This window comes from Lucilia sericata, unplaced genomic scaffold (assembly GCF_015586225.1).
Source record: "Lucilia sericata isolate MDLA Ls3-8-SP2 unplaced genomic scaffold, ASM1558622v1 Contig000123F_arrow, whole genome shotgun sequence".
In the NCBI taxonomy this organism is placed as follows: Eukaryota; Metazoa; Arthropoda; class Insecta; order Diptera; family Calliphoridae; genus Lucilia; species Lucilia sericata.
Window position 1 is genome coordinate 262,190 of NW_023994155.1, and position 22,811 is coordinate 285,000.

The window sequence follows — 22,811 nt, forward strand, 5'->3', positions numbered from 1 at the left end:
CATATGTATAACCTTGGAAATATTTATTATTTATCTAGAGAGTGATATTATAAGCCAAATTTGCCCGATAAGATAAATTAAGTTAAAATGGTATGTTAGGGTAACATTAGACTATTTAAATAACTTTCATGAATATTTATAATCTTGTAAACTTTCATACAACTATCTATTATTCATTTAGACACTTTAATTGCAGAAAATGTTGAAGAAAAATATAATACTACTCAGATATTTTATCAATATTATAATATCAAAAAATATAAAAGATATTAACATGTTTAGGGTGGACAACAACTGGTCACTTATCACTTAAATACACAACTTAAATTAAAAAATATATATAAAACTAAGTGACAACATGTCCCCTTTTAGTGACACATACCGGGTTATGTCAAATTATTCTTATATGACTGTAACAAATACTGGTAACTAAAATAATAAGAAAACGTTAAAACTAAATGACATAAAGTAAAATTACGCTTGACTAATGGAAAAAAAGGAATTTTATATAAAAAATTTGATAAATATTAGTTTTAATGTTTGCTGAAAAAATACAAATTTAAATATGTTCTTTTAATGCATTTGTGTTGTCCTTTTTTGAGGAAATTTTTAATTACTTATATGTCTGGCACCTTATTAAAATTAAATATTTATGTTTTTATTTTCTACCTATTACTACATATTAATTCTGCAACAATATTCATAACTTACGAAAAGAAAAACAGGAACAAATTTCAATTTTTTGTTACCCCTTTCCTGGGTTTTATTTTCACCAGTGGTAATTATTGTTGTTGTTTGACGGTTAAAGCATTTTTATGATAAGTTTTATTATTGCAATTTGCAATTAAATTCGCAGTAAAATGCAGTTAAAGTGTTCGTTTGGCCATGGTAATTAATCATGTTCCGTTTTTATTATTATTTCTCCTTCTGCATTTTGTTTTATTAAGTAAAAACAATAATTTATGCCTACGAATAAATATATTTTGTGTTTGTGTGTGGATACCCATTGTGGCGCGCTGCCAACTACTTACATACACATAGTAGTAAACAGTGTAGGACAAAAAATTTAAGGTTGGCAATCAGTATCATTTATAATCATAATTTTATCTACGTACCGATGGAAACCGATATTATTTCGGTAACAAAACTAGCATCATACCTAAAACGAGGTTGCAATATTGTGAAAATATAGCCTATTGCAAAAAAAAACTTAAAACTAATATTTAAAATTTAATTTTGTAAATTATAAATATTTACTTCATATATTTTAAAGTGAAATTACCATATATCGTTATATTATTTATGTCACCTACTGTTTTTTGAATGTCAAAACCACATATTACTAACGCATTTTAATATAACAGACAGGTGACATTTTGAATTCATATAATATATTTTTTCCTATACATACGGTAACTACAAACACTCATCTACATATAAATAATAAAATATGGCAAGTCTTTTTTTCCTCTTTATGCATTTTATTTATTTCTTTGTTGTACTATTATTGTGCATGTGAAAACAGTAATTAAATGAAAATTATATGAGCATTTAATAATAATGATGTTATTAAAAAGAATGACATTAACTTTAAAGCAAAAAAAAAAAACAAATATATTATTGCATATGTGAATGTTATAATAGAATAAAATAACAAAAGAAGTAAATTTTCCAATCATAAAGTGGGTGTGTAATTACACGAGAAATGACAAAAATCATTGCTACCGTGTAAATAAAGTGACAATCAGTATTTGTTTTCAATAACTTGTACAAAAGAAATAAAAAATTATATGAAAAAACTCTTTATAACAATAATAGAAACTGATAGAAGTTTAAGAATATATGAAACTAGTAATCAGTTTTCAATATTAAAATACTCAACTGAATAACTGAATGGAAATGTTTCAAAGTGTTAACACTTGACAATCAGTTTATGTTTTCAATAAATTGTACAGCAGAAATGAAAATAACACGAAAACAGTTTTAACAATAATAGCAACTGAAAAGTTTAAGAATATATGAAACTAGTAATCAGTTTATGTTTTCAATATCGTAATCCGCAAGTGAGAAACTGAATGGAAATGTTGAAAAGTGTTAAGTCGAATCACCATTGAAAGAATATAAACAATCGGTTTCTACTGAATGCTGGATAATTGAGTTAAAATCTTATTCTAGAATCAGGTGTTCTAGTTTTTGGAGGTTCTAAATAATTCTTGGGTGATTCCTCAGTATTTCCTTTACTGTGTCGCTTACCATGCACGACATACTTCAAGAAATAATCAAATTGGTGTCCGAGCAATTTGCCAAAAGTTTCTTAAACTTGTAACTTGTGTACCTTCAAATGATTTTTGATGTTAAACATGTCAATTTTCTTCGTCTCGTTGCGATAACCTCTAGGATCGTTGAAAAGTATATCAATTCTCTTTGTCTAAGTCAAATTAACGACCTAACTCCTGCTTAATTGGGTGTTGTTATGTTCCGAAATCCAAATCAGCTGCACGTTCGCTTGCTCATCATCTGTTATTAGTTAATCAAAACTCTCAGCTTAGACAGGTTTGTCATTCTCCTAAAGGCAGAGATCTCACCCTGCGCTTCACTGCAAAAGTCTTACAATCTGAATGAGAGCCGTGCTTTAACAAAGATGAAATAAATAAGGGAATTATAGCCACAGTGGATTCTATTAAGTCATGTACTTGAATCCTCCACAACAAGATTTTCTTAGGAACGTTGAAAACTAATATCAACTTTAACCCGATTAGCGAGTGAAGACATTTATTATCGTGAACATATAGTACCTTGTTGCAGTTAGTTGATCTGAAAGGGATTTGTGATTTAGAATGTTTAAATAAATAATGAAATACTATCCAAAGTGATCATCATCGAGAAATATACTTAAATCCTTAGTTCCTTCTAGGAAAACTAATTCCGATGAGCCAGTAAAAAAATGTATCCTTTATCGTTACCTCTTCGCAATAATTGATGAATTATTAAAAGGAACTGCCTAACATTTAGAAACTTGGTTAGACCAGGACTTAATCTGATTCGACCCGGATTTATAGAGTAAAACATCGGGGCAGATTATTCAGCTTAACTTTGTGTAAAAATATTGGCAAAGTATTGTGGAGCGCAATGATCTGGAAAATCATTGTATCGTATACATAATTTCCTTTCAGATTCGGGAAAACTAAACTGGATACCAGATTTTCTACTTTAAATGCCGCTTCTTTTATTTACAAAACTTTCACATATGGAAACTATTGCACCAAAAGATCTATTTCCTCTTTCCCATCTATTTTAAATACCCCCTGCTATTTAATAGTAATGACTGTAGGGTACCTTCAAGAATTGAAATAAGAATAATTTAAAGCATGTACTCAAACGTACATTTAAATGACAAACGAAATTCCCACGTTTTCGTTAATTTACAAGTGGTTTGAATGTAACACAACGTCAACCGTAAGACTCTTACATATTTTTTTCGGTTAAAGACCAGTAGCTGCTAAAAAATTTTAATACAAAAAATCTTTAAATAAAAAACTCATCCATGGTAGCAAAAAGGCAACATGTTTTTAACTTTGCACAAAAAAAAAAAATCAACCGGAGAAGGAAAAAAAAGAAGATCGTTTATCGTTTTAAAATTTTGTGGGATGAGTATTGAGTACAAGCGAATGTATTTTAATTTGAAATGACAATGTACAACCAAACATATATACAGTCAACAGTCAAAAGCCCATATGGATTTAGTTTGGTTTGTTTTTTCTTCATACATAGTAAAAGAAACACTGATCCATTGATCAAGACAAAAACCAAAACAAAAAAACGAGGTGTTAATGGCAAAAGCCTTCCAATATGAGTAGAAACCAGAAGCAGAAAAAGAAAAAAAGTATTAACAATAAGTTAAACAAGGTGTTGGAATTGTGTCTAAAAACGAAATTGTCGTTTTGCTTAAGATGCTTTGTTTTAGCTTGTTTTTTTTCTTATAGTATGGTATTGTAACTAGCTGCAGACAGTTTGTCTGTAGAAACCTTTAAGATAAACAGGCTCTACTCATCTAAATGTTTTTTTTTTTGTATAGATGGGTCTAACCTTAACACTGTTTAGGCTGCTATGAAATATCCTAACCCTACAAATTTTGTTTATGGAAGTTTTAACATATTTTTGTGCATATGGAAAGGAAATTCTGTTTGTTTATTTGTTAAACTTCCTTTAAAGTCAAAAAGCCAATTAAATTAAGAAATCTGATGAGCTGGCTAAGATTCTTCGTTTTCTTTACGCTTTATTATACGTTTTTTTTCATGGTCTTAAACAAGTGCTATGTTAAGATTTTATTTGTTATTTTTTTGAAAGCAACTTTGTGTTTTTTTTTTTTTGTCGTGAGTCACAAGCAACAAATCTTTTCCTTTTAGTTTTTTAAAGTTTTTCTTAATTTATATTGTTTGTTGTTTAGCATTTGTCACATTCTTGGTAGCGTTTTTTTCCAGCGGCTTTACAAGCTTGCCCATAAATCATTTGGTTTATTAGAATTTTACCGTATGAATGTTAAAAAGTTTATTAAAATTTAAGAAAAACTAAAGATTTTTAAAATGTTATTGCGTTTCTGTTAATTTAAGGCCTGGCAACACGCTTAGAAAAACTAGCTGGTAACTCTTAAATAATGGAAAAGTTGGTGACTGGGCGCAGTTATGGAGATAAAAGACAGGGAGGCAGATAGATAGATAGATAGATAGATAGATAGATAGATAGATAAGATAGATAGATAGATAGATAGATAGATAGATCGATAAATAGATAGATAGATATTAGCTAGTATATTAATGATAGATAGATATGATAGATAGATAGATAGATAGATAGATAGATAGATAGATAGATAGAGATAGATAGATATGTATAGATAGATAGATAGTAGATGATAGCTAGCTAGATAGATGATAGATCGCTGCTAGCTGATGCTCGATTGATATCGGCTCCGCTCGCATCGATCGATGATAGACTTATGCTATATATGATCGCTCGCTATAGTATAGCTAGCTCGCTAGCTCTCTCGATCTCTCGCTCGATCTATAGATCGACTCGTCTGATACTCTGCTGCTAGTCGCTAGCTCTAGTCGGTCGTCGCTCTGCTCGCTCGTCGCTCTGACTCGATCGCTAGATTACTGCTCGTCGCTGCTCGCTAGCTCGCTCGCTCTCCTCGCCTTCGCTCGCTCTAGCTCGCTCTCGCTCGCTCGCTCGCTCGCTAGCTTCGCTAGCTCGCTTAGCTCGCTCGCTGCTCGCTCGCTCGCTGCTAGCTCTCTGCTCGCTCCTGCTCGCTCGCTCGCTGCTCGCTCGCTCGCTCGCTCGCTCGCTGCTCGCTCGCTCGTCTCGCTCGCTCGCTCGCTCGCTCGCTCGCTCGCTCGCTCGCTCGCTGCTCGCTCGCTCGCTCGCTCGCTCGCTCGCTCGCTCGCTCGCTGCTCGCTCGCTCGCTCGCTCGCTCGCTCGCTCTCTCTCTCGCTCGCTCTCTCGCTCGCTCGCTCGCTCGCTCGCTCGCCTCGCTCGCTCGCTCGCTCGCTCGCTCGCTCGCTCGCTCGCTCGCTCGCTCGCTCGCTCGCTCGCTCGCTCGCTCGCTCGCTCGCTCGCTCGCTCGCTCGCTCGCTCCTCGCTCGCTCGCTCGCTCGCTCGCTCGCTCGCTCGGCTCGCTCCTCGCTCGCTCGCTCGCTCGCTCGCTCGCTCGCTCGCTCGCTCGCTCGCTCGCTCGCTCGCTCGCTCGCTCTCTCGCTCGCTCTCCTCGCTCGCTCGCTCGCTCGCTCGCTCGCTCGCTCCTCCTCGCTCGCTCGCTCGCTCGCTCGCTCGCTCGCTCGCTCGCTCGCTCGCTCGCTCGCTCGCTCGCTCGCTCGCTCGCTCGCTCGCTCGCTCGTCTCGCTCTGTCGCTCGCTCCTCGCTCGCCCGCTCGCTCGCTCGCTCGCTCGCTCGCTCGCTCGCTCGCTCGCTCGCTCGCTCGCTCGCTCGCTCGCTCGCTCGCTCGCTCGCTCGCTCGCTCTCTCGCTCGCTCGCTCGCTCGCTCGCTCGCTCGCTCGTCGCTCTCGCTCGCTCGCTCGCTCGCTCGCTCGCTCGCTCTCGCTCGCTCGCTCGCTCGCTCTCGCTCGCTCGCTCTCGCTCGCTCGCTCGCTCCTCGCTCGCTCGCTCGCTCGCTCGCTCGCTCCTCGCTCGCTCGCTCGCTCGCTCGCTCGCTCGCTCGCTCGCTCGCTCGTGTCTGTGGCTGACTGCCTGGATAGATGGAGGGCTCCTTGGCCATTTCTTGAGTCTCCCTTCCTACCTACATATTAAATGTGCTCAATACTTTGTTAACTAATAACATATTCCTTTGCAACATTCCACCCTAAATATCCCCAAATTATATAATTTTATAGCTGCAACAACTTAAATATCAAATTTTAATATGAAAAAAAGGGGCAAAAAATACTTTAAATAAGAATGCAGTCAAAGATGAACGAACCTGTTGCTCATTAAAGCTATCATTTCACCAAAGATAAGTGTGCCAAGGTAATAATTAACATTATCCTTTTGAAACAAGAACTAACATACTACAGCTCCTCCTCAAATGAAGGATATTATCGCATATTATAAGGCTTGTTTAGCGATTTACTTTCAAGATCCTGTTTGCTTTACCCACCACACCTGCCTTGTCATGCTTCAATTATTACTTTTCATTTAGTATTTGTTGTTGTTTTTTTTTGTGCTTATTTTAATTTCTTTAACTGTCACGTCAAAACTGGTTTCTTAAAAATTTAATTCCACAAAAATTAAATAATTTTCTTCTTTTAATGTTTCTGTTGTCTTTTATTTAATAAACATACGTAATATGGTTGCAGCACAAAATTCATTTCGAATTTGTGGAAAATCTTCGTGTGATGTTTTCTTTACAGGGGCTGATATTTACCCGGTCAAACAAATAAAATGTGGACTTTTTTTCGTATAAATTTGACATTGCAGTAATGCAAGCTGCTGTTAAAACCCCCCAGTTTTAAACCCTAATACTTTTTGTATCATATTTTCATTTTTTTATGTTTTAGCTACTCATCCTTTAGTAATTTTAAAACAGAATTGTAAAAAGCTGCTGCTTTTTGCTCCTGTTTTTTAAACTCTATAAAATATCCTTGCTTGTTTGCTTATCGCCAGTTCGTTTGTTTCTTTCTTTCAAACACGTGCCAATTTGTTCTTTTAATAAATTTGAAAATATGTTTAGTTTAGTAATACATTTGTAACAGAATGATGTTTGAATCATATGGAAATATACGTTTTAGTTACGGCTAGATGATAGTTAGAAGATACTTTTAAAATACTTATTATAACACTTCTGGATGTTAGTTTATAGACTTCTGGTTGTATTCTAGATGTCACTTGCAAGAGTCTAATTGAAAATGTTTAGTTTAGTAATAAATTTGCAGACAGAAAGAATTTTGAATCATATGAAAGTAAACGTTTTAGTCACTCGTGGATGATAGTTAGAAGATACTTTTAAAATACTTATTATATCACTTTTAGAGGATAATTTATAGACTTCTAGTTGTATTCTAGATGTCACTTGCAAGAATCTAATAGAAAATGTTTCCGCCATGAATGGTCAGACTAATGATACTTCAGCGATTAAACGTCTAAGCAATACAACCTTGCTAACTCTTTTAAGATATTCTTGGCCAACTTTTGCGATGAAGGGTTATATAAAATTCGTTTTAAACCTAAACAATTTGCTCTTATTTTCTTAAACAATTATTTATTATAAAACACACAAGAAATAACTGAACTTAAAAAAAATTACACAAAATTATGTTCTTGTAATTACAACTTAACAGAAATTACTTTCGAAATAATAACAAGTCAAACCGAACATACTACTCACCCAATGAATTGGAATATTTTAGCTCAACTAAGTACGTGACACTCGTTTTTAGAAAAAAAAAAATACAACTATCAGCCGCCTAATTGCGGCCTATAATCGCATACTTACACTATCAGAAAGTGGAGTATATTTTAATTAAAATTGATATTATGTAAAATATTGCTCTTATTTTTTTTGTATAATAATTTATGTAAACGTTTATATATTTCAATAAATTATATTAAAAGAACAGATGAAGAAAAAGGGGATTATTGATCACGTTTAGTTATTTATAGTTAGGGGTTGATTGGAGTCTTTAAAAAAAGGACAATATTATAAAGAAAAGTCAACGAATGGCTGAAGGTTATTTCTTTTCAATATTTTAAATAATATTAAAAATAGTTTAAACAAATAAAAAAATAAACTTTTCAACTCAAAGGCCCCGGCGAGATTCGAACTCACGATCTCCTGTTTACTAGACAGGCGCTTTAACCAACTAAGCCACGGCGCCCTGTAAATACCGTTAGCCGTTATATTTTCGTGAACGACACACATACATATTTGAAAAATTCTTTAAATTAGAAACATAAATAACTATAAATTAGTTATTTTTAGAGATGTTATGACCAGATAGGTCATAAATATTTCCACTATAAGTTATCATGGAAATGGAAATCATCAAAAATAAATATTTTTAGAGCTTTTTAAAAATAAGTACAGGAAAGCTATTTAACGTTTAGGAGGGGTTTTGGGGCAAACAATAATAAAGAACGTTGGTCGTTGATTATTGATCTATTGCTAAAAAAAAGTGAAAAAAGTAAAAGGCTGCGTTTAATGATCTTGCTAAACAAAAATAGTTTTGGGGCCACAAATAATTAGAAACTTTGACTATTGCATTAATAGCAAATAGCATATTTTTTCAATGTCTATGATCACTGATCTTTTTTAGAAAAGTCGATTTAAAAAATTAAAATTAAAAAAACTTAAATTACTTTTAATACTGAAATCATTGATCTCTAATCTTTTGAAGAGAAAAAAAAAAAAAAATAAAAATTATCAGAATAACTGATCTTGCTAAACAATAATTGTATTTTTTTAAGAAAAATTTAATTCGAAAATTAAGAAGTAATCTATGATCATTTCAAGGGTTTCGAATGAAATTAAATCATTAAACACTGACCTTTCTGAAGAACAAACATAAATCTTGATAAATAAAGAACTGTTTTTCAAAGGGATGAAAATCAAGTAGGGATCCACAAGTATTAAAGAATCTGTGACCATTAGAATCAATGATCACAAAAGGAAAATTTTCAAAACCTTTGATCACTACACTGATCACTTTCTTAGCGAAAATCGATGTTTATATTATTAATAAAAAAAAAACACGCAAAATTCATTTTTGAAACTTAATCAATGGATTTTGAGGATGGATCATTGATAAATGATCATACACAAGAAAAAATCTTTATTAAACGATCTTGCTTAACAAAAAATTACTATTTTAAAAGAAGACTTAAATATGAAAATCAGTAAGGGATGTCATAAATAACAAAAATATATGATCGTTGCTGATCTTTTTTAACAAAAAATTAATTTTTATGAAAGAAAATCTAAAATTCCTTTTTAAACTTTATAAAAAATCTCTCCCTTTGAGGTTTTCATATGAAAATAATAGAATCCTTGATCACTGATCTTGATGACAAAATTTATAATAAAGATATAATCTTGATAAACTTAAAATGCTTTTTCTTTTTTAACAAAAATTACTTTTTTAAGATGAATTTAATTGGCAAATCATGGAGTGATGTCATACACAATAAAAATGTATGATCGCTGCTGATCTTTCTCAGCATAAATCGATTTTTATGAAAGAAGATCTAAAATTCCTTTTTAAACTTTCGAAAAAATCCCTACCCCTGAGCATTTCAACAGAAATAGAAAAGATAGAAAGAATATAGAATCATTGATCACTGATCTTACTGAACAAAATGTATGATATAATAATTAACAATGATATAATCTTGATAAACTATAAACGCCTTTTCAAAAGAAGAATTTAATTAGAAAATCTGAGGGAATATAATTTGATCATAGATCATTCTTAAAGAAAGTCTGTGATCTCCGATCTTGCTGAAAAAAAACTTGATTTTTGTTTTATTTCTTTAACTAAAGAGTTTTTTTAAACAAAATAATGTATCTTAATTTTCCTTAGAGAAAAATAAATATTGAAAATCTGTGATCACTGATCTTTTCCTCAGAGGGAACATAATTCGATCATAGATCTTTCTTAAAGAAAGTCTATGATCTCCGATCTTTCTAAACAAAACTTCATTTTCAAATTCTTATAGTTCCTTAACTAAAGAGTTCTTTGAGACAAACTAAAGAATATTGATCTTCCTTAGAGAAAAAATTTTAACGAAAATCTGTGATCGCTGATCTTTGCCTGAACAAAAGTCAAATTTCAAAGAAATAAATAAAATCTAAATATTCTATAATTTCGTAACTAAAGACTTTTTAGAGAATATTTTTGATCTTCGGTCTTTTTTAACAAAAATCTAAAGTAATGGAAAACTGTGATCATTATACCCTACACCACTATAGTGCAAAGGGTATTATGCGTTTGTGCTGATGTTTGTAACGCACTAAAGTATTAGTACTATACCCACCTTTAAGTATACCGATCGGCTCAGAATCACTTTCTGAGTAGATTTAACGATGTCCGTCCGTCCGTGTGTCCGTGTAAACGATGTTATCAAAGTACAGGTCGCAATTTTTAAGATAATTTGATGAAATTTTGCAAGGATGAAGCCTATTGAAAATGGTTAAAATCGGTCCATTATTTCACCTTGCCCCCATACAACTGAACCCCCCCGAAAAGGGCTTTTGAACTCATAATTCTGTATAATATAAATGTATCTCGATAAAAGTTAGCACAACTAAGTTTTATACAAGCCTTGATGACCTTTCCGAATTTTGAAATGATCGGACTTCATTTGACCCTAGCCCCCATACAAAGCCCCCTTTCGGAAAATGACTTGAATATCCGCAATTCACTTATTAACACTGTTATTGCAATGAAATTTATCACAGACAAATATTATATAAATATAAATCTATCTAGCCCATTTTATCGGCATCGGTTCACATTTGCTCCTACCCCCATATAAAGACTCTTTCAGAAAATTAGTTTTTCGTCAATAAATTGCTTAAATAAATCGGAATCAAGGTAATATTCCAGATAAATGCTTTATTATGAAAAATAGATCACATTTAATATTCATAACTGGTGTTGGATATCATATGGTCGGCCACGCCCGACTATACTTTCTTACTTGTTTTCCAATAAAATTGTATTTTCAACTTAAGTGTTTTTACTGAAACGTTATAAAAATTAGTGTTCTTCGTGCTTAATTTTACAAAATTAGAACATTTTAAAATTACAAAATTTCTAAAAAGTCGAATATTGTTTTTTTTTGCAATCTTCGATTTCCATAAATACTCTTAAAGTAATTTTTGATTTAAATTTTTTACCTATTTATTTATAGACCAATACAAATTATAAACAATGACAAATTCAAAATATGTATTTCAATACGCGTACTTAATAACAAAGTATGTATGTCCATTTTTATAAATAACTTATCTATTATTGTTTATAAATTCCACCTTAAACTTAAGAGAAAACAAATCAAAACATTTAATATGACAAGAAAAACATCTAGCACTGAACATACTGCATCCTTGACATGTAAGAAACTTGACAACACTGAAGCAAATGGCGCCGTGGCTTAGTTGGTTAAAGCGCCTGTCTAGTAAACAGGAGATCGTGAGTTCGAATCTCGCCGGGGCCTATACAGTGGAAAGTTTTTTTAATTATTCTAAACCGTAATATTAAGTTTTTCTTATTTTTGTTGATTTACCTGACTTCTATTTTAATTATCATTAAATTTACTTTTAACATTATTTATTATTCATTTACAACATTTTATTAACATCAATTAAAGTGTCACTTGTAATTGAGTGTGTTAGACATTTACAGATTTCTGTCTGATCAATCATTTTGTAAGAAATACTAGTATTTTTCTATTTATTTTGTTTTGTTTTTTTCCTATAAATAGTTTAAGATTTCAGTTCAATAGTAATAGGCAAATTGGTTTTGGTTAATGGTGGCAAAAACAGTAACACTGTTGCAATTTGCCAAAACGGCAGCAACAGTTAATGTCGATCAAATTGTCAGTTAGAGATCGATCAACTGCAATTTACAATTTAAATTGTTTAGCAAAAAAAAAAAAAAAACACACGCCATGAAAAAGACCATTATAGAGGGGTAAAAGAAGAAATTGTAACATAAAAGGAAACAGATTAAATTATAGAATAAATAGAAAAATTTTATATGGAGATACGATAGATTTGAAATATTTGTTTAAATATAGATTTCTCTTTATAGCAGAAAATACTAAAAAAAAACATGAAAAAAGTTTTTTTTTTGGAATAAAAAACCAACACTTGTATGTGTTTTCCACTGTAAGGCCCCGGCGAGATTCGAACTCACGATCTCCTGTTTACTAGACAGGCGCTTTAACCAACTAAGCCACGGCGCCATATGAAATATGAGTGACAAATTCCTAAGCAGAAAATTACAAAGCTGCCAGATTAGTTTTTTTTGTTAGAAATGTTGGAAAAAAATTCTAAGAATAACGGTAATTATATGGCGCCGTGGCTTAGTTGGTTAAAGCGCCTGTCTAGTAAACAGGAGATCGTGAGTTCGAATCTCGCCGGGGCCTTTGTGGGAAAAACACTTTTCCAAGTGTTTTTTTTATTATAATTTAAAAATTTGTAGTATCGATCCTTAAATCTATGTGAAATCCATTATGCCACGATATTAAAATATTCCTCCAGAATATGGAAAACTATTTAACTTAATTTACTTTTTCTTCTTTTTAGGTTTTCTCATGTCATATCTGCAGGTGAGTAGTATTCCATAGTTATCTGTTGAATTAGATAGCAAGTGTTTTAAGATAATATATATTTACCAACTTTATAACAAATTAATATTAGTACTAAAAATCGGTTCAGATATAGGGCGCCGTGGCTTAGTTGGTTAAAGCGCCTGTCTAGTAAACAGGAGATCGTGAGTTCGAATCTCGCCGGGGCCTTTGAGTTGAAGAGACACACTAACCCAAGTGTTTCATTTTTGTATTTAAAATTAAATTTATCAGTTAATTGGAAACTAATTACAAAAGTGATTGGGAAATATTGTCTTGTTTTCTATGATATACAATAAATTTAATTGAAATATATGATAAATGAAAAACTACAAGATGAAATCTATCAGATAGAGAAAAGATATCTTAGATATGTATGGAGAAAAAATAACTTTATTTTAAAGTTTTTGATAAAATTTAAACAATTCATTTAAAACTTAATGAGTTATGTTTAAAATAGTACAAGTTGCTTTGGCGTTTGTAAGGCGCCGTGGCTTAGTTGGTTAAAGCGCCTGTCTAGTAAACAGGAGATCGTGAGTTCGAATCTCGCCGGGGCCTTTGTGGTAATGAGAAGCAACTTCCTCACCAGATGGGGAAGAGCTTTAATTTTTATCACGAAATGAGTATAATTTAATAGAATCCTGGTAAAAAAATTCTAGAAAACATTAAAAATCACTATACTATAGGATTTCTTACAAGTAAAATCAGGGAATATGTAATTATGCTTGAAGGATTTGCCTATTTTCGGGAATGAACAATAAACTCATTGAGAATTGTATTGAGAAAATTTTTTTCTTACAGAAATAGTTTTTTTAGTTTTAGTTAATTAGATAAATAATAATATTATACAATATTTTGTTGGAAAACAGCTGGCGCCGTGGCTTAGTTGGTTAAAGCGCCTGTCTAGTAAACAGGAGATCGTGAGTTCGAATCTCGCCGGGGCCTTCTAGTGGGAAAGCACATTCATCTAATACATTGAAGTGCTTAATTTTTGAAAGGACAAGTAATAAAGGCTTCTTTATACATACATATTTCAAGGACTATATAACTATCTAAAGAATCTGAATAATTTTAAACACTTCCGGATTCTGGACCAGGATAGTTTTTTAAGCGTTTTATTATCATATAACGGATTGGGTTAATGCACCCTTTTAATATCCGATGAAAATAGTTGGCGCCGTGGCTTAGTTGGTTAAAGCGCCTGTCTAGTAAACAGGAGATCGTGAGTTCGAATCTCGCCGGGGCCTTCAAGTTGAATAAGGTCGCTTTCTAAGGAAAGTGCTCTTAGTTTTTGTAAGGACTAATGTTAACTTTACAAAATTCCTAGTTGAAAACAGAAAAAAATCCTTAAAGTAGGTATCGAGTAAAATCTCTATCGACTCCTCTGGTTAGTTTTGAACCTTATCGGATATTTTTTTATATAAAAATAATTTGCTTATGTTTTTCTTCGGTTTTATTTTCCTCTGTTAACATCTGGCGCCGTGGCTTAGTTGGTTAAAGCGCCTGTCTAGTAAACAGGAGATCGTGAGTTCGAATCTCGCCGGGGCCTTTGTGGTTAAAAGCGTTCTTCTTCTGATAAGGAATTGAGAGCTTAATTTTTTTCCACATCATCTATGAAAAAATATTATTATCTTTATAAATTTTTTATATCACAGTGTCATTTTATCTCTGTTCTGAGAGATAAATCTCTAAATTTAGAAAATTTTAGATTCTTGAGAATTTTTTTTTAGAATTTTTCTATTTTTCAACATGGCGCCGTGGCTTAGTTGGTTAAAGCGCCTGTCTAGTAAACAGGAGATTCGAATCTCGCCGGGGCCTTTGTTGAAAGAATTTTTTTTGAAGAACTTTTAAGAATTCTAAAGGTAATAAAATGTAGAGAAATTATGGAATTTTCGCTAAAACTGTGGATTAGTATTTTTGCTATAATTTGAAAGAGTTTTTTGTAACAGATTCATGGTTTATCTATTGTACTTTTATTCAAAACGTTTGTCCATTAAAATTGATAAAATTTATAAGAATTATTGTTTGGTGCAAAGTTTTTGTAGATAGAATTGTTCAAATAATTTTTTATATATCTTTTATCGGAATATACATATGTATATCAAATTGTTATTATAGCAAAAAATCGCCGCATATATATGGCGCCGTGGCTTAGTTGGTTAAAGCGCCTGTCTAGTAAACAGGAGATCGTGAGTTCGAATCTCGCCGGGGCCTTCCAGTGGAATGGAAACCACCTCTGGTGGTTTCATTTTTGTAGTTAAAAATTATTTATCAATTAAATGAAATCGGTTCTCTCCGATATGCAATCAATATAATTGAAAACTACAAGATGAAATGTATCATAAAGTAAAGATAACTTATCGAAATGTTAGATATATGTATATAGAGAAAGTGTATGCTATTTTAAAGTTTTTATCAAATATTTTGTAAAGGAATTGCTTTAAAATTTCAAGTGAATAACTACTGCTGTGGCGTTGATATGTCGCCTTCTCTTATCTGAATTTTTGTATTGAAAGTTTGAGAAACAAACTTTTCATCTTTGCGGTATTCATAGGGCGCCGTGGCTTAGTTGGTTAAAGCGCCTGTCTAGTAAACAGGAGATCGTGAGTTCGAATCTCGCCGGGGCCTTCAAGTGGAATGGAAATACCTCTGGTGTTTCATTTTTGTAGTTAAAAATTATTTATCAATTAATTGAAAACTAATTAAATAATTAATTGAAAATATTGATGTATACTGAACGAAGTTCCGGTTCTCTTCGATATGCAATCAATGTAATTGAAATGTAAGATAATTGAGAACTACATGATTAGATGGATGTATCAGAAAGTGGAGATATCTTATCAATAGTTTAGATATTTTTATAGAGAAAATGTACGATGCTATTAAAGTTTTTTATCAAATATTTCGTAAAGGAATTGTTTTAAAATTTCAAATAAATAACTACTGCTGTGACGTTGATATGTCGCCTTCTCTTATCTGAATTTTTTGTATTGAAAGTTTATAGGGCGCCGTGGCTTAGTTGGTTAAAGCGCCTGTCTAGTAAACAGGAGATCGTGAGTTCGAATCTCGCCGGGGCCTTCCAGTGGAATGGAAACCACCTCTGGTGGTTTCATTTTTGTAGTTAAAAATTATTTATCAATTAAATGAAAACTAATTAAATAATTAATTGAAAATATTGATGTATAATGAACGAAGTTCCGGTTCTCTTCGATATGTAATCAATGTAATTGAAATGTAAGATAATTGACAACTACATGATTAGATGGATGTATCAGAAAGGGGAGATATCTTATCAATAGTTTAGATATTTTTATAGAGAAAATGTACGATGCTATTAAAGTTTTTATCAAATATTTCGTAAAGGAATTGTTTTAAAATTTCAAATAAATAACTACTGCTGTGGCGTTGATATGTCGCCTTCTCTTATCTGAATTTGTCAATATTGAAAGTTTGTAATAAAAAATTTTCATCTTTGTGGTATTTATAGGGCGCCGTGGCTTAGTTGGTTAAAGCGCCTGTCTAGTAAACAGGAGATCGTGAGTTCGAATCTCGCCGGGGCCTTCAAGTTGAAGAAACATGGAAGTTCCTTCCTATCGTGTTTCATTTTTGCACTTTTTTTAACTAAATTGTCTACAGTCTAGTCCATAGTTTAGTCTATAGTCTAGTCTATAGTTTAGTCTATAGTTTAGTCTATAGTTTAGTCTATAGTTTAGTCTATAGTTTAGTCTATAGTTTAGTCTATAGTCTAGTCTATAGTCTAGTCTATAGTCTAGTCTATAGTCTAGTCTATAGTCTAGTCTATAGTCTAGTCTATAGTCTAGTCTATAGTCTAGTCTATAGTCTAGTCTATAGTCTAGTCTATAGTCTAGTCTATAGTCTAGTCTATAGTCTAGTCTATAGTCTAGTCTATAGTCTAGTCTAGTCTATAGTCTAGTCCATAGTCTAGTCTATAGTCTAGTCTATAGTCTAGTCCATAGTCTAGTCTATAGTCTAGTCCATAGTCTAGTCTATAGTCTAGTCTATAGTCTAGTCTATAGTCTAGTCTATAGTCTAGTCTATAGTCTAGTCTATAGTCTAGTCTATAGTCTAGTCTATAGTCTAGTCTATAGTCTAGTCTATAGTCTAGTCTATAGTCTAGTCTATAGTCTAGTCTATAGTCTAGTCTATAGTCTAGTCTATAGTCTAGTCTATAGTCTAGTCTATAGTCTAGTCTATAGTCTAGTCTATAGTCTAGTCTATAGTCTAGTCTATAGTCTAGTCTATAGTCTAGTCTATAGTCTAGTCTATAGTCTAGTCTATAGTCTAGTCTATAGTCTAGTCTATAGTCTAGTCTATAGTCTAGTCTATAGTCTAGTCTATAGTCTAGTCTATAGTCTAGTCTATAGTCTAGTCTATAGTCTAGTCTATAGTCTAGTCTATAGTCTAGTCTATAGTCTAGTCTATAGTCTAGTCTATAGTCTAGTCTATAGTCTAGTCTATAGTCTAGTCTATAGTCTAGTCTATAGTCTAGTCTATAGTCTAGTCTATAGTCTAGTCTATAGTCTAGTCTATAGTCTAGTCTAGTCTAGTCTATAGTCTAGTCTATAGTCTAGTCTAGTCTATAGTCTAGTCTAGTCTAGTCTAGTCTATAGTCTAGTCTATAGTCTAGCCTATAGTCTAGTCTATAGTCTAGTCTATAGTCTAGTCTATAGTCTAGTCTATAGTCTAGTCTATAGTCTAGTCTATAGTCTAGTCTATAGTCTAGTCTATAGTCTAGTCTATAGTCTAGTCTATAGTCTTGTCCATAGTCTAGTCTATAGTCTAGTCTATAGTCTAGTCTATAGTCTAGTCTATAGTCTAGTCTATAGTCTAGTCTATAGTCTAGTCTATAGTTTAGTCTATAGTCTAGTCTATAGTCTAGTCTATAGTCTAGTCTATAGTCTAGTCTATGGTCTAGTCTATAGTCTAGTCTATATTCTAGTCTATAGTCTAGTCTATAGTCTAGTTTATAGTCTAGTCTATAGTCTAGTCTATAGTTTAGTATATAGTCTAGTCTAGCGGCTTTTGCAAAAACCTAAATCTGTTACATGGTTTAATACTAATGGGTCAGTACTAGTTTCAAACGAATCAGTTATATTCGTTACAGATTTCCTGTAATGGTCTGGCCAGATTTCAGCAGCTTATAATAGATAGGATCCTTTTCTTCCCACCAATTACAGAGCATTACCTTAGCGCCATGGATATTAGGCTTTAGTGTCGATTCGTCTCAGTGGCTGGGCCTTACATTGTAATGGTTTCGTTTTTGTTGCAAGTAATGATCCAGTGCAGCATTTCGGTCATGCAAAATCGTCTTTGAAGATCTCTCTCGGCTTCAAATCGCATGGTGCACAATTTCCTTGCTTTAGAATGTATTCCACTGCTCGCAAAAGTTTTGAAATTGCAGCTTCAGTATCTCCTCATAGATTTTATCAGTTCTTAAGTTGATTGAGACAACAATCTTTATTACGTAATACTTTTATCGAAAATATAACCTCTCTGAAAGATTTGCAATCGAAACAACAATAAATTATTTCAAACTTGACTTTTGTAAACTGGTAAACCACTGTGTAATAAAACAATACTGCCAATTAGTTTTAGATTAAAGCGTTTTTATAACTAATCTGGACATTTTAAAAATTTATGTTAAAAAACATTTAAATCCATTTTTTCTCTACAAATCTTTAAGTACAGAAATAATTAAAGTCTTAAATGGAAAATGAAAAGAATCTCTAATAACCTTACACAATATTCTTAATTCTTCTCTTAGATTTTGTGTAATAACTAGGTACTTGACTTTTCCTTTTTTAGTTTTAATCTTTCAGTTTGAAAGGCGTTTTAAGTCCCAGCTTTATTTATAATCCTCTTTAACACTTGTTGTTAAGTTGTTTTTCTTTTTCTGTTGGTGTCGTCTCAGTCTGTTTCCTTTTGCAACACATGCTGGGTACAAGTGTTTTTTTGGTTTTGTTTTTCGTAACCACTGACAGTCTTTAAAATTATGTCTTTTTATTTTAATGTGCTGATTTTTTGCTTCTTTTTGTTTCGTTTCGGAATGCCTGGTAATACTATTTTAAGAAGCATCTTCTTTTTTTGTTATTTTCTTTTATTATTTTTTACATTTTAACCAGCAGCCATATTCTTTTTTTGTTTTCCTTTACTTTACAAGTCTAGGCTGCCATTTAGAAAAGAAAAATTTCATACAAAATGTAAAACTGAATCTGTGGTTGGTTTTAGCATTTTTTGTTTTGCTCATTGTGCTGCTCCATTCCATAACCATTCCATGTAATTTACAGTCCGGCGCGCGCGCACAATTGTATTGTAATCGTCTGTCTGTTACTTTTTGATTTTGTACCTTTCTGCTTCATACTCGATTCCCAGACTCTCCCTTGATGTCGTCGTTTGTGGTGTTGGTGTTGGGCAACGCCCGTCGTTCGTTGCTATTCCGTTGGGTTTCTGTTTTTCTTTTCATTATTGTGGCTTTTTTCGTTGCAAACTACTGTGTGTTCAGAGATTTTTTTGTTGTAAAATATACCATAATTTCATTTTTATTTCATTTATTTTTTTCTGGGTTTTGTGTGTGGTAACCACACCTCCATTTTGTGTCGCTGCAAAATTTTCATTTCAGTTCATATCTCTCTTTTGTAATCTATAAAGTAAATAAGTTTAAAATCAGTTTTTGTTATCAGTTTAATAAGTTAAAAATCGTTTTTAAATCTACTTTGTTCATCTGTTTAAATATTGTTAAATATTTTATTGCTATTAAATTACATGAAGATAGAAAAGTTTAGAATGGATAAAAAATAAAAGCAAAATCAGCATTTATTACAAAATCAATAAAAATCCAATTTAAAAATCAAAGTTCGCATAAATTGCGCCAATTGATTCAATCAAACTTGTCCCATGATTTATGAAAAGATGTTATGGTTGTAAGCTGTCAAACATGACATAATGAGCACAACTTTAAATTTCTATAATATGTCATCGAATACTAAAAAGTGCTTAATACTCCCCTACTATATAAAGCGTTAAAACTAGATCCGTTAGTTATCTTCCTAGTCACGGAACTTCCTACCTCTTCCTCAGACTAATAATCGTCTCTTAAGACTTTTTCGAATTGTATCTCTTTTCATAGATTCTATCTCATTAATCTTAAATCAAAATCAGATCAAATTGTCATTTTATATAACTTCTATATAAGTTTTTTAAACAAATATTAGTCGGATCAGGTCAGGTATTTATGGCCGGTGAGGCAAAACTTCCCAACACATCTTTCTAATTAGTTTTTACAGATATTGATACTGCATGGCCGGGCATTGTCGTTATGGAATATTACTCATTCATGTCTGACAGTATGTTCTAAGCGTTTTTTCGGCCAATGATCGCTTCAAACGAACCTGTTGCAATCGGCATTAGGTTCTTTTAATGGTTTCGGGCAGATTTCAGCAGTTCATAGTAGATAAGAGCCTTTTGGTCACATCAAACACAGAGCATTAGTTTAGCGCCTTGGATATTTGGTTTTGGTATCGATTCGGCTGGTTGGCCCAGCTTCCCATATAATCTCTTGTAATAGATCCATTTTATAATAGCAGCATTTCGGATATGCAAAATCATCTTTGGTCTTCAGTTCGTACATTACGAAATTTCCCTGATTTTAGATGAATCTAACTGCTAGAAATCGTTTTGCAATTGCTGCTTGAGTAGCTCCAAACGTGTTTGCAAGCTTTCATTCAGTTTGACAACAATCTTCATGGTATAATGCCTCCAAATCTTGGACTTAAAACTTTTTAAACCACATCAACCAGCTCTCGCACGTTGAAAACCATTGGGACACATTCACCTGAAACTGGTTTAAGGTGGAAATCATATTCACAGTTGCTGCCTTAGAATATTTAGGTTTTAAGGGCAGCCCAGTGAATGGCTTATCAGATGAGACCAGGAATATAATTGATATGAAATAGAAGATCTTAGCCGATCTCAACCATAGAACGCCATACAAAGTCCATATTGTTAGAACGAGACAATCATTCAATACGTGACAGTCCAACTCAGAACACTCAATTCGACTTTAGTACAGATCTCTTGGAGACCCTGAGATTTTTAAGGTTGTGGAATTACTAAAGAACCACAAAAGACCTGGAATTGAATACATTCTTTCGGAGGTATTCTAGGAAAATCCCCTAAATGAGAGCGGAACTAATTCTCCCTTTAATGGAGGGAATACAGATAAAGGAAAGAATCCAAGAAGAACTCAAGAAGAGCATTATAACAAAATTACTAAAAATGGCGATCTGACAAACCAGAACAACTAGCAGGGAATCACTGTTGGTCGGGGTACGATCAATATGATGAGAGCTAGAATATAATTGTTGATAAACGGAAGATCAAAGCGGTTCTCAATATAGCCATAGAATGTGACATATAGATCAGGAGGACCAACTCAATGGATTGAATACTTGAGTTGAATACTACGCTGATATGTACTCCTCCAAAGAATGAGACAATCTTCTACACTCTGGGATTTTTGAGGCTGTGAAATCCCTTAAGAACAACAAAAGCCATGTAATCAAAAACATTTCTCCAGACTTACTCTAGGTACTAATTTTCTCTATTATCGAGAAACTATGAATATCGGAGAGAATCGCAAAGGAACTCAAAGAGAGCTTTATAATAAAGTTACTAAAGAAAAGCGATCTGACAAATTAGAGCAACTAGCAGGGAATGTGAGTCTTAGGGCTTTCGCCCTAACATGTTTTACACACTCAGAATAATTGTGGAACAATTCGATAATGTTGGGTCACCATTATATCTGGTATCCAAACATTTTAAGTCCCTGAATGCAAGTAAGTATATAGTAGGGAATCTAATATATTTGAGAATGCCTCGCGAGGGCTCGCTATAGCGTTAAAATGAGTTGGCACTGGTGTTCGAAAAGAAAGTGTGATTTCGCTATTGCTCAATAACATAACATTGGATATTGTGGGACTCCATACTACCCAATTTATAACCAATCTAAAAATATGTTTTGTAAGACCATGGCGTTCTTGTACTTAGGGTCACCATTATACCCACTATAGCTCAGCTATTCAATTAAAGTAGCACGATTTTTGATAAATATGTATGTATATCTATAATATAATATATAATAATAGTTATAGCTTTTACAACAACATTCTTAACTTGCCTTACACCGCTATTGAATTGAGATATTCAAATAATTCTCAAGAATTTTAAAAAAATTTAATGACATAAAGAAAATGTTTGATTCCCTACCATAATATAATTGTTACCAAACCCAAAATACTCTTTTAAATAAGTTAACATCTTGAGAAATTGTTTTCTAAACTTTGAACTTTTAATAACCCCTATTTAAACATCACAAATCTTTTTTAAGACAAATTATTAATTAATACTAAAAAAATTCCCATAAAATTTCTTAAGTAATTAATATTTTCATAACTCATGTATGTGACTTAAAAACGCCCACTTTACAACACCCACTTTCTATTGTATTTCGTATAAAATAGCCGATATGTAAAGGGGTTCTACTTTATAGTTTTAAAAAACTTCCCTCTGTGTAATTGTCAACTGAATGAGTGTGTGAATTTTTAAAATAACAATTACCAATAGAGAGTTAAAATAGTTATTAAATAGTAATTTCACCTTGATGACATTGCTAAACAAATGATTATTATATATTTTGTTTGAAAATAATACAGACAAAAAAACAGCAATAGTTTCAAGTTAGAATGAAATTTTTATTATAGAAAGAGGAATGAAATGATATAATAGGCCTCTAACCTAAATGCATGCTTGCAAAAGCCCCATTGCATTTGTTGTTGTTGGTTTTTTTTTAACAGTAACTCATCATCATTGTCATTATATATTTATATAGAAAATAGTAACTGCCGTTGTCTTTGCACTTTATAATTTTCTCGATGAATGATTTTCTGTGTGAA

The 22,811-nt window shown here is 32.7% G+C and overlaps 13 non-coding genes across 13 annotated transcripts; 11 read left to right on the top strand and 2 right to left on the bottom strand.

Annotated features, from left to right (window-relative positions):
* Positions 1–8,292: 8,292 nt before the first annotated feature.
* On the bottom strand, positions 8,293–8,366 carry Trnat-agu. Its single transcript has one exon. It is a non-coding gene; the product is annotated as a tRNA-Thr (tRNA).
* Positions 8,367–11,632: 3,266 nt separating this feature from the next.
* Trnat-agu lies at positions 11,633–11,706 on the top strand. The gene has a single exon. It is a non-coding gene; the product is annotated as a tRNA-Thr (tRNA).
* A 676-nt stretch (positions 11,707–12,382) lies between these two features.
* Positions 12,383–12,456, bottom strand: Trnat-agu. The gene has a single exon. It is a non-coding gene; the product is annotated as a tRNA-Thr (tRNA).
* Positions 12,457–12,565: 109 nt separating this feature from the next.
* Positions 12,566–12,639, top strand: Trnat-agu. Its single transcript has one exon. It is a non-coding gene; the product is annotated as a tRNA-Thr (tRNA).
* Positions 12,640–12,937: 298 nt separating this feature from the next.
* On the top strand, positions 12,938–13,011 carry Trnat-agu. Its single transcript has one exon. It is a non-coding gene; the product is annotated as a tRNA-Thr (tRNA).
* A 313-nt stretch (positions 13,012–13,324) lies between these two features.
* On the top strand, positions 13,325–13,398 carry Trnat-agu. Its single transcript has one exon. It is a non-coding gene; the product is annotated as a tRNA-Thr (tRNA).
* A 313-nt stretch (positions 13,399–13,711) lies between these two features.
* On the top strand, positions 13,712–13,785 carry Trnat-agu. Its single transcript has one exon. It is a non-coding gene; the product is annotated as a tRNA-Thr (tRNA).
* Positions 13,786–14,013: 228 nt separating this feature from the next.
* Positions 14,014–14,087, top strand: Trnat-agu. Its single transcript has one exon. It is a non-coding gene; the product is annotated as a tRNA-Thr (tRNA).
* Positions 14,088–14,315: 228 nt separating this feature from the next.
* Positions 14,316–14,389, top strand: Trnat-agu. The gene has a single exon. It is a non-coding gene; the product is annotated as a tRNA-Thr (tRNA).
* A 591-nt stretch (positions 14,390–14,980) lies between these two features.
* Positions 14,981–15,054, top strand: Trnat-agu. Its single transcript has one exon. It is a non-coding gene; the product is annotated as a tRNA-Thr (tRNA).
* Positions 15,055–15,394: 340 nt separating this feature from the next.
* Positions 15,395–15,468, top strand: Trnat-agu. The gene has a single exon. It is a non-coding gene; the product is annotated as a tRNA-Thr (tRNA).
* A 376-nt stretch (positions 15,469–15,844) lies between these two features.
* On the top strand, positions 15,845–15,918 carry Trnat-agu. The gene has a single exon. It is a non-coding gene; the product is annotated as a tRNA-Thr (tRNA).
* A 409-nt stretch (positions 15,919–16,327) lies between these two features.
* Trnat-agu lies at positions 16,328–16,401 on the top strand. The gene has a single exon. It is a non-coding gene; the product is annotated as a tRNA-Thr (tRNA).
* Positions 16,402–22,811: the final 6,410 nt, after the last annotated feature.